The 14,712-nt window shown below is 39.9% G+C and overlaps 1 protein-coding gene and 1 pseudogene across 8 annotated transcripts in view; one reads left to right on the top strand and one right to left on the bottom strand.

The window, feature by feature from the left end:
* The window catches only part of L3MBTL4 (L3MBTL histone methyl-lysine binding protein 4), a 492,268-nt gene extending 481,452 nt beyond the window's left edge, over positions 1–10,816 (bottom strand). For 2 of the 8 annotated variants that reach the window (XM_072828785.1, XM_072828789.1), the window contains exon 1: positions 10,352–10,778. The gene's annotated coding sequence lies outside the window, so the exon portion shown is untranslated. Of the gene's footprint in view, positions 1–10,351 lie in introns of all 8 variants that reach the window. The other 6 variants (XM_072828786.1, XM_072828800.1, XM_072828792.1 and 3 more) reach the window with 6 other exon arrangements.
* On the top strand, positions 8,451–11,591 carry LOC140634979 (importin subunit alpha-1-like; annotated as a pseudogene).
* Positions 11,592–14,712: the final 3,121 nt, after the last annotated feature.

Raw genomic sequence — 14,712 nt, 5'->3', positions numbered from 1 at the left:
AGTTCCTTCTGAGTGCTTCATGGGAAGGATCTGGTCCAGACCTCACTCCTCAGCTCTGACATGGCCACCTCTTCGCTGTGTCTCTTTACATTGTCTTTCTTCTATGTGTATCTGTCTCTGTGTCCAAATTTCTCCCTTTTTTTTTAATAAAAGTGCCAGTCCTACGGATTAGGACCCATCTAATGATCTCATCCTTACTTAACTACATCTGCAATGACTCTTTTGCCAACGAAGGTCACATTCTAAGATACTGAAGGCTAGGACTTCAACATACTGATCTTCAAGAGGACACATAATGATGATTTAGTCTGTGATGATTAAGCTATCAGAAAAAAAGTTTATTGGGTTTCCATGATTTCTGTTACTCTATATTTTCTGCAAAGATTCCTCAAAAATAATACCACAGAGGACAATAGGGAATGGTATTGGCTTCTGGCTTAATTCACTGTAAGTGAGCAGCACTATCACTAATGTAATTTGCCTTGAAAATATAAACGATTATCAGTATAAAGGTCTTTGTGTGTATTTCAGCAGCTCTAAGACACTATTGATTTTAGTTACACCATTATCTGTGTACTAATAGGAAAGAACTGTGACATGCTAAGTAGCTTCACCTTCCTGGAAGTCATTCCACAGTCTTTCAGACCTAGTCTTGCACAAATCACCCTCCTGTAGAAAACACCCCCCTGCCACCACTGCATCATGTGACATATGACATGTTTGTTTACTTATTTGTTCCCTCTGTCTTTCTTTCTCCCACTAGAATGCAGGTTCTATAGAAGAAAAGCTTTGGTCAATTTTGTTCGCCCACTCTCACCGACCCTGAAAGGGCCTGACACGTAGTAGGCACTCAGTGCTTATTTTCTGAATTTTTAAATAAATTCCATAAATTATATATCTCAAAGAGAATGTATGTATTGCCTGTATGTATGTAAATTTATTATGAGCACATCATTTTACTATGTACATTCTATATTCTGTATTATATACATGAATCAATATTTTTACATGGTTCGTCCATGTAGATATAATTACTGGTCACTTGTCTGGGACATTGAGCAAAATCATCAAAATGATCATATTTCTAAGCTTACTTGATATTAGCACCATCTAGAGAGGGGAATAAATGTCAGTGATTAATCTTTTTTTTTTTTTTTTTTTTTTTTCAGTGATTAATCTTGATACAAATTTTTCTTTCTTTCCCCACTCCTTTGTTATTGAGATGCACCACTGTCCTGAGGGAAGACAAGAGACTAGATGTTCACAAGCATATCAAGACACAGCCCTCCCCCATCTAATCACCCGGGTCACAGGCCTGCAGTTGGCCCTCAGACTGTGCTTTTGAGAGCCAGCTGCTTTTTCAAGGTTTGAACTGGCCTGAACCAGCCTCCATCTCTGCAGAAATGGATGGAAGGCGATGACAAGTTATGTGGTTTGCCCATCTTACTCTCTCTTGGGATCCTCCAGTTGGCATCATTGCTACTCTTGAGAAAAATTTAAAGGAAGAACTCCATTAGTAATTTCAGGTCATTAGTGTCTTCAAGAGATTGACACCGCTGTTACTGAATATATACTACTAATAACAACTCACACATTCATGATGTGCTTATCCTAGCCTCAGCAGAGTGGTAGGTGTTAACATAGGAACAGTCCTGCTCTACTCAGAACAATAAGGGTCACCCAAACAAATCAGGCCCTGACACCTAGATCCTGTGAATGTTACCTTATTTGGAAAAAAAAAAAGTCTTGTCTGTGTAATTCAATTAAGGAGCCTGAGAAAAGGAGATTATACTAGATGGACAAGGTGAGCTCCAAATGTCATCATGAGTGTCCTGAGAGGAAGGCAGAGGAAGATGTGAGACAGGCAGAAGAGGGGGAGGTCAAGTGACCATGGAAGCAGAGAGAAAAGATGCCAGCAGACACCCATACTGGAAAAGACAAGAAACGGATTCTCCCCTAAAGCCTCTGGAGGCATGGCTCTGCCAATACCTTGATTTTGAACACAAGATCAATTTCAGACTCTGGTCTCCAGAACTGTGAGAAAATAAATTTATGTTATTTAAGCCACCAAGTTTGTGGTAATGTGCTACAACAGCCATGGAGACTAATTCACCTATGAAGTGAAAACTGACAGAATGTCCATTTTGAAACGTGTAACTGGTCCACATAATGGGAGAAAATGTTTCCATGTCATATATGTAATAAAAGATTATATTCGCAATATATAAACAACTACAACTCAACAACAACTACAAAAACCTAATTAATAAATGGGCAAAAGACTCAGACCTTTCTATAGAGGAGATATATAGATGGCCAAAATGCACGTGAAAAGATGCTCAATATCACTAATCATTATGGGAATGCAGGCCAACACCACAATGAGCTATCACTTCATACTCATTAGGATGGCTACCATAAAAAAAGAAATACTACATGTTGATGAGGATGTGGAGACATCGGAACCCCGTGCATTGCTGGTTGGAATGTAAGATGGTATGGCCACTGTGGAAAACATGATGGCACTTCCACAAAAAAGTAAAAGCAGAATTATTATATAATCCAACAGTTTCGCTTCTGTGTATGTACACAGAATAATTGAAAGCAGAATCTTGAACATATTCATAGCAGCATGTTCACAAAGCCAAAAAATGAAAGTAGCCCAAGTGTGCATTGATGGGTGAATGGATGAGCAAAATGTGGTGTGTGTATACAATGGAATACTATCTAGCTTTCAAAAGGAAAACAATCCTGACACATGCTACAACATGGATGAATCATAAAGACATTATGCTGAGTAAAATAAGCCAGTCACAAATGTACAAATACTATACGATTCCACTTAAATAAGGTACCTAGAATAGTCAAATTCATACAGACATAAAGTAGAATGGTGGTTGCCAGGGGCTGGGAATAGGGAATGGGGAGTTGTTTCACGGGTATAGAGTTTTCATTTTGGGATGATGAGAAAGTTCTGGACATGGATGGTGGAGATGGTCACACAACATTGTGAATAAACTAATGCCACTGAACTGTACACTTAAAAATAGTCACATAAATTTTATATTATGCATATTTATCACAATAAAAAAGGATATCTGGGCATAGAGAGGATCACAAATCTCTCCACAGTTAATAAATTCTAGAGCCAAAATTAGAAGCCAAGTTTTCTGGCTTTAGTATCTGTGCTCTTAATTTCTGGGTTGTAGTTTTGAGGTAGATAATGAGGGAAATTTTTATTTTTAAAATTCCACTTTGAACAATACAAAGTGAAATTTCAGAATTGATGGTACAATTATCCTCCTCCAAATATTGGTAAGAACCAAAAATGTCATTTCCCAGCTACCTAACCAAGTAGGAAACAAAGCAATGAGACTTAGGCCACATGGCTTAATAAACTCATTCAGAAGACATTATTTTCATCCTTGTTGTACCTATATGTATACGTATATTCATACACGTATTTTCAAACCTGTTGTACTTAATCCTTAATTATGAAGCACATCACAAAATAAGAGTGGAGATTTACTTGGGAATATAAAATTCAGTGATCTTCTGTTTTTCTAAGCAGGAGGTCCATAGATTTAAGAATGTTTTGAAAACCAGTAGATACCTCCTCAAATGCTACCCTCCATATGCACAGAACAATTTGCATCTGACATTAAGAGGACCATAGAGCCCTAATGCTCTCCCTTGCATGAACCCTCTGCGGTCTCATGAATCTCATGGTAAGAACCTTTGGTCCTACAATTATGCAGGTAAAGGGATATTTTTAACAAAATATGACTCCACAAAATATTTTGGAGAGCTCACGAGATGAGCACTGGGTGTTACACTATATGTTGGCAAATTGAATTTAAATAAAAGAAAAAAAGAAAAAAGAAAAGAAAGCCATGGCCCAACACAGGGGATAGCCGCATTATATTAGAAAAAGCACTGGATTTGGAAGAATGAAAAAGGTTTAAAATGAGGGTCAGCCCTAGAGCCCTTATGCTGACCACTTAGCCTTGCTTTTAATGCATAAATGAAGGGACACCTGGGTGGCTCAGCAGTTGAGTGCCTGCCTTCCACCTAGGGCACGATCCTGGAGTCCCAGCATCGACTTCCACATGAGGGTCCCTCCACTGAGCCTGCTTCTCTCTGTGCCTGTGTTTCTGCCTCTCTCTCTCTCTGTGTGTCTCCCATGAATAAATAAAATCTTTTTTAAAAAATGAACTTGTGTACATTAAAAGGGCCTGTGAATTGTAAAACAATACAATCCTGGTGCCTTTTTAAAAAATTTTTTATTTATTTATGACAGTCACACAGAGAGGCAGAGACGCAGGCAGAGGGAGAAGCAGGCTCCATGCACCGGGAGACCGATGTGGGATTCGATCCCAGGTCTCCAGGATCGCGTCCTGGGCCAAAGGCAGGCGCCAAACCGCTGCGCCACCCAGGGCTCTCCCTGGTGCCTTTTTTAACTGTGTTCTAGCTTCATTACCAAGAAGAGACAAAAACATGTACTGCTTCTGGGAGGCAACTGAATGAGCTGACTCTCTGTGGGGACATGAAAAATTCAATCTATGTATTGTGTATATCAAATATGTGTTCCTAATTAGGCACATATTTTATATGAAACATTTGGATTCGAATTAAGTAGGCAGTTGAACCAGTTATCCATTTTACTTTCTATCTGTTCTTTCAGAGGCAATCCCACATGTTAGAAATGTATTGAAACTTATGGGTGACTCTGATGTACCTAATTCTTCCTCTGATGCACCTAGAGTTTTATTTTCCTGTGTAAACACTCATACACATATACATCAAGTCATACATGTTTATAATTACTAAGACTGAGATTCACAAAATGACAAAAATTGGCCCCAATCTCAATGATTCCTAAAGGAAGGCCAAAAGGAAGAAAGAATTCGCAGATAAAGCCAATAGCTTGATGAATATAATCAGATTTCTTTAATCTGTTTATTAGTGGTTTTAAATTATTAAACTAAATCATAAGCATATAGAATATGAGGCTGAAGAAAAAACAGAAAATATGTGTTTTGTGGAATTTTAGGCTATTTTGTATAGTTATTGTTTTTTTTTAATTTATTTATTTATCCGGGGGGGGATGCAGAGACACAGACAGAGGGAGAAGCAGGCTCCATGCGGGGAGCCCCACGTGGGACTCGATCCTGGGTCTCCAGGATCACGCCCTAGGCTGCAGGCGGCGCTAAATGGCTGCGCCACTGGGGCTACCTTTGTTTTATATATGATAAAAAGTTACAAATCTGGACAAATTCAATTCTCCAAGGCCATTTCTCAATCTCAGGAAAGATGTGTCATGAGCATCTATTATCTTATTTGTATATTTTAGAAACTGCAAGAATTTACTGAAGAAATCTTATCTTTCTGAAAGATAACAATTACATGGTGCTATGAGCATATCCAGAACAGTGCTTTACTAGTGTAAGGAAGTCAACAAATACAATCAATTAGGAGAATAGGCTCTATTTGCTTGGAGATAAGAGAGGAAAGTGGTGAAGAACTTGGATTCTGGAGTCAAATGGCTTGGATTAAAATTCCACCTCCACCACTTTTATTAGTTGTGTGAACTTGAGCAAATTACCTAACCTCTCCATGCCTTAATTTTGCTCTCTATAGAGAGGGGCTAATAACAATGCCTGCCCCATATTGTTTATTGTGGGGATTAAGTGAGGTTTCCTTTCAGCATGTTTAACCTGACACCTGGTGATTAACAAGCATCCAGTGGCATGTATATCTATGTAGACATTGGCTACCATGACTATAGTGATTGTCCTGGAAAAATCACCATTCTTAAGATTTAAGTTATTCTGTGACACTATGTAAGCTACTATTTTGTTGGTATCTTTCTCACTGGAATGATCCATCAGTGCAATGGAGGCAAAGAGGTGTAACCGAAACAGAGAGGGGAACGTGTGGAAAGACAGGGGAAAAGATGAAGGACTGTAAGTAGAAGAATCTGGGAATGGCAGAGTGAGCATGGGGTCCCCATTACCAGGGGAGCATCCGTGAGCAACAGCCTCAGGGAAGGGAGAGCAGAGAGCATAAGTGCAGGTAGGGCTGATGGAGTTGCTGGTGCCTGTGTGGGGAAAATAAAATTCCTACAGTTAACTTAGCCTGGATTCAAAGTAGAAAATGCTCAGAATAAAGCCATCAAGAAATGCTTCTGTGCAGCAGTTTTCCAATTTTAGCCACGGAATCCTTTTCCCACGGGAAATCCAGACTATAAACCAGATAAAAAGCAGTGCTGCTCTGCCTGAAGAGATTTCTCTCCTGTGATGTCACCACCCCAACTGTGAAGTTGGGTGGGGATCATAGAGCCCCTCTGCTCCTGGGATCCCACACACTTTGGGGGGTCTTGCTACCTGTCACTGGTATTCTCCCCAGGAACCACTTCTTCGTCATCATCATCATCGTTGTTGTTGTTGTTGTCCCTTCTCTTTCTTCCTCAAGCTAGAAAAAAACCCTTTCTAGTTTTAGGACTATCTGCTCTAACTAACTACTTCTGCTACCCTAGGGAATCTTCATTACTTGAGGGTTTGTTTTTTTTATTTGACAGAGGCTGTTAGCTGTGGAAACTTCTAGTGCTTTCCTACCCTGCCCTGCCCTGCATCCCCAGAGCCTTTGAGGGGGGCTGGGCTCCCAGCTTAGCTGAATGGATGGAAGCAGGACATAGAGGTGGGGAGGGGGGAGGGTGTCCTCAGGATATCTAGTCAGGCAGGCTTCTATTTATTAGAGGTGATTTGATTGTTTGTCTGTCTGCTCCATTAGACTGTAAATTCCACAAAGGCTGAATCCACATCAGTTTCCCTTCCCACTGTAACCAGGCAGCTCGCATAGTAACTGGCAAAGGGTAGATACTCAATAAAGACTGGGGGAATAAATTAACTGCTAGAACTGCACAGCGGACTCTCGAAGAAGCACTCATTTGTCCAAAGCTTTGACAGAATGACTCTTTAACCATCTGGAATTCATGCCGTCTTCTCTAAATCTCATGAATCCCCCTTTGCAGATTTTCCAATGGTTCTTGCTAAGCTGTCGGCAAGCATTACCTCATATCTTACTTAGCTCTTCTATTTAAAGGTCTTTATTTCTTCTGATGTATCTTCTGTAGAGGTGGCTAATCACTAGTCCTAACCCTTTCGTTCAGCTCTTTATATACTTGAAAAGACTCAGGTCATCCCTCTGCTGACATTCTTATGCACCATATGATTCAAAGCTCCTAATATTTTTTCACATATCTAATTTTTCATTACTTTTGGATGTTATCCTTTTTCTCTGATTTCTGCCAAATTTTTTCATGTCACTTTCTAAAAATGGTGGCCAGAGTGAAAATAGCATTTATTGTCCAGCTGAGTTAATGTTTGCTCTGCATTCCTTCTGTAAACATACTAGCAGGTGCTCAAGGCACATGGATTGCTGAAGCCTGGGTCATGGACTATTCACTAGAAAAACTGAGATCAAGTTCAAAGCCTCACTCTGATACTTCTATCCATGTGAACTTAAGCAAGTGATTTATTTTTAAAGATTTTGTTTATTTATTCATGAGAGACATAGTCAGAGACATAGGCAGAGGGAGATAAGCAGAGACATAGGCTTCCACAGGAAACCTGATGTGGAACTCGATCCCAGGACCCAAGGATTATGACCTGAGCCAAAGCCAGACGCTCAACCACTAGAGCCACCCAGGTGCCCCTAAGCAAGTGGTTAATGTTGTACAGTATTCACAGTATTCACAGTATTCACTGAGCTGACCTCAGTGTGCCGTTGGGGGTAAATGAGCTAATGCAGTTAGAATCGTGGCTGGTACAAAGTACGGGTTCAATATTAGTGATTATTTGTTGTTGTCATTATTGCTGTTGTCATTATTGCTACTATTACCTTTCAGTCACAGTGCACTCAAAAGAATTTTAAAATATAGTGAGTCATAGGAAGCCTGTGGTAGAGGAGAAAGGAAAGTGGTGGTAAGAAAAGGGCACAAAGGTGAGTGGAGACCATAGATTCTTGCCTACGTTATTAACTAAGTCTCAACTTTTATCACCAAGTCCAGCATGATGCCTGGTTCATGTTAGATGTCAATAAATATTTATTGGATTGGCTTAATAAAATTTACCCTCTCACATATATAACCTCTTTCTCAGAAGTGACACTGTTTTTTAAGATTTATTTATTTATTTGAGAGAGGGGAATTGGAGAGACAGAGGGAGAGAGAATCCCAAGCAGACTGCTTGCTGAGCATGGTGCTGGAAGTGGGGCTCAATCTCATGACCTTGAGATCATGACCGGAGACAAATGTTTAACCAACTGCACCAGCCAGGCACCTCAGCAAGCAACATTTTTTTTTTTAAGCAAGCAACATTTTTTATGCAAGTTTTCCCACTTACTGGCCATATGACTAAGGGAAATGTAATTGACACATCTGAGTCTGAATCATCATTTATCCATTAGTTATGATTCTAGAATCCTGTGTTGAAATGAAAATTAAACCAGATAATATTCTTGGTATTTCATATGTGTTTAGTAATGTTCTCTGATATTATTGTTATTGTACAAAACATGGCAGAGACATCATGATGTCCCCAGGAAGTGAATTTAGGCTGAGATGGTAGCTTTCCAAAGATTTTAGTAAGAAATATTTTATATATTCCTTAGCTCCCCCTGACCTTAGTATTTAACAGATAATTGCCAGAGCTGTTGTGGAATTCCAATCTTGGGGAAATGTTGTCCCTTTGTTTTTGCAAGCAATTTTTTAAACCTGTAAAATGACCACGAACAAACTAAATGTCTCCCTAGAGAGACTTCCTCAGAGAAAATTTCCCATCCTGTCTCCAGGCAGCATTTTATAGCACTTTTAAGAAAACTCTAGAATTGTTTCTACAAGAATTGTGACTCACAGTCCACTGAAGGGCTGCAGGTGAGGAGGCTCTGTACAGACATGGTACATCTCCAGGTATGCTCAGAAGTCAGCTTTCAAAAGGTGCATCATGCCAGGCTGGTAACAACCTGAGACAGCATAAAGACCCAAACCCAATCTTTGAGTGGCTCCACAGCAGAAGAGCAAGATCTTGTTGTTGGCCTGACGATGCTCACAAGCTGTGCTTTGCAGAGTGTGGCTGAGCGGTATGCCTGGGATCTGCCCTGCGGTGCCCACCCAGCCTCCAGGAGAGTGCACATTGCCCTTTTCACCAAGGGCTCCTGGGGCTGCGCTCAATCATATGTCTTCTGCTGCAACATGATAGTCTTTCATTCATGCTGTTCCTGTCTTACTTTGACTAGCTAGGGGTCCTATAAAAATCCTAATTGTTTAATATGCTGCTCAGATTCCTGCTCCCCAAAGAAAACAACAGCCACACAGATGTGAACACCTTCTATGTAACACCAGTGATTATAATCCAACACCATATCTCAAGCCCCCTCCTGACCAAAGTCATCTCAAGAGTATAAAGAAAATTTGATGCTGTCTTTGGGCTGATCCCTGGCGGGCATTTTGAGAGCAGCTGCCCTGCAGCCTGTGCGCCCCCTGCATGGCCCCTTGTGGAAGCCTGAGTCTTTCTCCCTTTGTCTCATAGCCATGTCCACCAACGAGAATGCTAATTTACCAGCTGCTCCTCATAACAGATTCAAGAAGAAGGGGAAAGACAGTACAGAAATGAGGCAGTGCTGAACAGAAGTTAATGTGGAGCTGAGGAAAGCTAAGAAGGATGACCAGATGCTGATAAGGAGAAATGTTAAGCTCACATCTTGATGACACTACTTCACTGCAGGAAAACAACCAGGGCACTGTGAATTGGTCTGTTGATGACATTGTCAAAGGCATAAATAGCAACAATTTGAAAACCAGCTCCAGGCATCTCAAGCTGCTAGGAAACCACTTTCTAGGGAAAAATAAGCCCCCATACACAGTATATAATCAGGGCTGGTTTGCTTCCAAAATTTGTGTTCTTCTTGGGCAGAACTGATCATAGTCCCATTCAGTTTGAATCCGCTTGGTCCCTCACTAAAATTGCTTCTGGAACATCAGAATAGACCAATGCTGTGATAGATGGAGGTGTTACCCCCACCTTCCTTTCTCTGTAGGCATCTCCCCATGCCCGCCTCAGTGAACAAACTGTATGGGTTCTAGGAAACCTTGCAGGTGATGGTTCAGTTTCCTGAGACTTGGTTATCAGGTATGGGCAGTTGACCCCTGTTGGCTCTCCTTGCAATTCCCAATATGTCATCTTTAGCATGTGGTTATTTACGTCATCATACCTGGATACTTTCAAACCTTTGTTGCAACAAGAATCTTATACCTACATCTGATGAATGCTGTTGAGCAGATTCTTCCTACCTTAGTTTGTCTTCTGCATCATGGCGATCCAGAAGTATTAGCAGATACCTGCTGGGTCATTTGCTACCTTACTAACGGCCCAAATGAATGTATTGAAATGGTTGTGAAAACAGGAGTTGTGCTCTAACTTATGAAGTTTCTAGGAGCTGCTGAATTGCCCATTGTGACTCCTACACTAAAAGCCATAGAAAATACTGTCACTGGGACAGATGATCAGATCTGTGTTGTCATAGATGCAGGAGCACTTGCTGTCTTCCCCAGCCTGCTAATGAACCTCAAATTAATATTCAAAAGGAAGCTATATGGACAATGCCAAACATCACAGCTGCTCACCAGGACCAGGTACAGCAAGTTATAAATCACGAATTAGTCCCATTCCTCGCTGGTGGTCTCTCTAAGGCAGACTTTAAGATACAAAAGAAAGCTGTATGGGCTGTGACCAACCACACAACTGGGAGAACATTTGAACAGATTGTTTACCTTGTTCATTGTGACATAATAGAACCATTGATGAACGTCTCGACTGTGAAAGATCCCAAACATATTCTGGTTATTCTGGATGCCATTTTAAGTATCTTTCAGGCTCCTGAGAAAGTAGGTGAAAATGAGAAACTTAGTATAATGATTGAAGAGTGTGGAGGTTTGAACAAAATTGAAACTCTATAAAACCATGAAAACGAATCTGTGTACAAAGCTTCATTAAACTTGACTGAGGGGTACCTGGGTGGCTCAGTCAATTAAGCATCCAACTCTTGACTTCAGGTCATATCTCAGGGTCATGAGATTGAGCCCCAAGTCGGGCTCCTTGCTTGGTGGGGAGCCTGCTTCTCCTTCTTCCTGCCTGCCACTCTCCCTGCTCATGCTCTCTCTCTGTCAAATAAGTAAATAAAATCTTTAAAAAATAAAAAATAAACTTGATTATAACCATTTCTCTGTAGAGGAAGAGGAAGATCAAAATGTTGTGTTAGAAACTACCTCTGAGAGCTCCCAAGTTCAAGATGGCACTTCCGGGAACTATAACTTTTAGATTGTACAGCTGAAGCAAAAAATTGTTTGTTGTGTACTACATTAGCATAAATTTGTCTTACCATTTCTCTATTAAGATGTCTTTTTTTTAATGTGTTTTATTGGGATACATGGGTGGCTCAGTGGTTGAGCATCTGCCTTTGGCTCAGGTCATGAGCCAGGGGTCCTGGAGTCGAGTCCCCTTAGGGAGCCTGCTTCTCCCTCTGCCTGTGTCTCTGCCTCCTCTCTCTGTGTCTCTCAGAAATGAATAAATAAAATATTTTTAAAAAAATAAAAAAATAAATGTGTTTTGTTATTGTCACAATTTTTACAAGGAACTATCCTTGAATAGTTCCAAACTCTACATGCTGTATGAAGGTCTTCCTCTCAGTGGGTTTCTTATTTCTGTGTAGAATCTCATATATCACAGTATCCTTTAAGTAAAGATTAAATTTCACCCTTTAAAAAAGAATATAAAGGAAATTCAGTTTTATAAGATGCTTAGATATTGGTACATCCCATGAGTGGATTGAACTGTTTTGTTTTTTTTTTTTCACTTTCAAGATGATGTTTAAATTCTAGTTAGTCAACATATATTGTATTATTAGTTTCAGGGGTAGAATTTAGTGATTCATCACTTGTGTATAACACCCAGTGTTCATCACAATAAGTGACCTCCTAATGCCTGTCACCCAGTTACCCCAACCTCCCACCTGCCTCCCGTCCAGCAACCCTTACTTTGTTCTCTGTTCAAAATAATCATCTAAATAGATATTTAAAAAGGAATTTGACCTCTCTCTAATAAAATCATGAATATACATGGAAATGTGGGGATGCTTTCTCACAGTGACGAAGAATATGTGGTTTAAATCAGAAGTGAGCATTGTACTTAAATGCAACTACTAGAAATATTCTCATGAAAAATCCAGAATAAAATAAAGGAGCCCAAGATAATGATTAATATTTAATAGGTAGTTTTTGACAATTACAAAAGAGCAAAAACAAAAATTAGATGCATAGGTATAGAAAAGAAAAATATAAAATTATTACACCTTGTGAATGACATACTTGTAAACCTGAAATGGTAAAAGAATCAGTTGAAAAATCATGAAAAAATTTAAATAAAATGATGTGATTACAAAATAGATTTCTTAAAATTTGGGCAGCCCAGGTGGCTCAGCGGTTTAGTGCCAGCTTCGGCCCAGGGTCTGATCCCAGGTCCTGCATCAGGCTCCCTGCATGGAGCCTGCTTCTCCCTCTGCCTGTGTCTCTGCCTCTGTGTGTGTGTGTGTGTGTGTGTGTGTGTGTCATGACTAAATAAATAAAATCTTTTTTAAAAAATATTAAAATTTATAATATATATATATATATATCAGCAATGGCCACTTTTTTAAAAATTACAATTTAAAATGTTTCATTCTTAATAGTAACTAACTAGACAGTATGCCTGGATACACTGTCATAAAAAAAAAAAACCCTGTTGTGGTCTAAATGGGGGGAAAAAAAGGAAAAACATGAAGCATTAGAGAGATTAAAGTAAATGAAGTGATACACATGAAAACAGGGTCTCTGGGTCTCCGTGGCAGCCTGGCAGCAGATGCTCAAGAAGACCTGAGCTAGCCCAGATGGTGCTGGAGCTCCTCAGATTTTCCAGGCAAGCTCTTGGTAGCTTTGGTACCAATGGGGCTTTGGTAGCTCCCCCGTTCCTCTGCCTAGATCCTTCACCCCCAGATATCTTCGTGACTCCCCTCCCCACCTGCTCCCTGCTTTGGCTCAAAAGTTACCTGGCTGAAACTCACTCTGACCATTCTATTAAAAATTATAAGATATCCTTTGGGCCCATCCACCTTACTCTGCTTTATTTTTTCCATTGTACTTTTGTTTGTTTGCTGCTTCTCCCTACTAATAATGTAATCTCCAGGAGGCCAAGGTCTTATTAGTTCAACTGTTGCATGACTGACTGACTGACTGACTGAATGAATGAATGAAAATGTACGTAAAGTTTAAAGATAGGAAGAAAAGCACAAGAAATAAAACATTAAATATGCTATGGTAATGGTATTCTGAGTGATTTTTTTCTTTTATTTCCCAAACATTTTGTAACTTAGCTTATGACTTTTATTTATTAAAACGAATTTATATTTTAATAGGATTATTGCTCTGCTTAGCTAGCTCCTTTCCCAAGTTGTTTGCCAGGAAAAAGGTGTACAGGGAACAGACAGTCGCATTATATACCTTAACCACAAAAACAAGCATACAATCTATTTTCATTAAGCCTGTTTTTTATTTCATTGTTTTATTTTTTAAATAAATTTATTTTTTATTGGTGTTCAATTTACCAACATACAACATAACTCCCAGTGCTCAACCCATCAAGTGCCCCTCTCAGTGCTCATCGCCCATTCACCCCCACCCCCCGCCCTCCTCCCCTTCCACCACCCCTAGTTCATTTCCCAGAGTTAGCAGTCATTACGTTCTGTCTCCCTTTCTGATATTTCCCACACATTTCTTCTCCCTTCCCTTATATTCCCTTTCACTATTATTTATATTCCCCAAATGAATGAGAACGTATAATGTTTGTCCTTCTCTGATTGACTTACTTCACTCAGCATAATAACCTCTAGTTCCATCCACGTCGAAGCAAATGGTGGGTATTTGTCATTTCTAATGGCTGAGTAATATTCCATTGTATACATAAACCACATCTTCTTTATCCATTCATCTTTCGATGGACACCGAGGCTCCTTCCACAGTTTGGCTATTGTGGACATTGCTGCTAGAAACATCGGGGTGCAGGTGTCCCGGCGTTTCACTGCATCTGTATCTTTGGGGTAAATCCCCAGCAGGGCAATTGCTGGGTTGTAGAGTAGATCTATTTTTAACTCTTTGAGGAACCTCCACACTGTTTTCCAGAGTGGCTACACCAGTTCACATTCCCACTAACAGTGTAAGAGGGTTCCCCACATCCTCTCCAACATTTGTTGTTTCCTGCCTTGTTAATTTGCCCCATTCTCACTGGTGTGAGGTGGTATCTCATTGTGGTTTTGATTTGTATTTCCCTGATGGCAAGTGATGCGGAGCATGTTCTCATGTGCTTGTTGGCCATGTCTATGTCTTCCTCTGTGAGATTTCTGTTCATATCTTTTGCCCATTTCATGATTGGATTGTTTGTTTCTTTGGTGTTGAGTTTAATAAGTTCTTTACAGATCTTGGAAACTAGCCCTTTATCTGATAGTCATTTGCAAATATCTTCTCCCATTCTGTAGGTTGTCTTTGAGTTTTGTTGACTGTATCCTTTGCTGTGCAAAAGCTTCTTATCTTGATGAAGTCCCAATAGTTTATTTTTGCTTTTGTTT

The sequence above is a fragment of the Canis lupus genome, chromosome 6, assembly GCF_048164855.1.
Source record: "Canis lupus baileyi chromosome 6, mCanLup2.hap1, whole genome shotgun sequence".
Classification (NCBI taxonomy): domain Eukaryota; kingdom Metazoa; phylum Chordata; class Mammalia; order Carnivora; family Canidae; genus Canis; species Canis lupus.
Note: the sequence above shows the minus strand (reverse complement) of the source record. Positions and strands in the feature narration are given on the sequence as shown.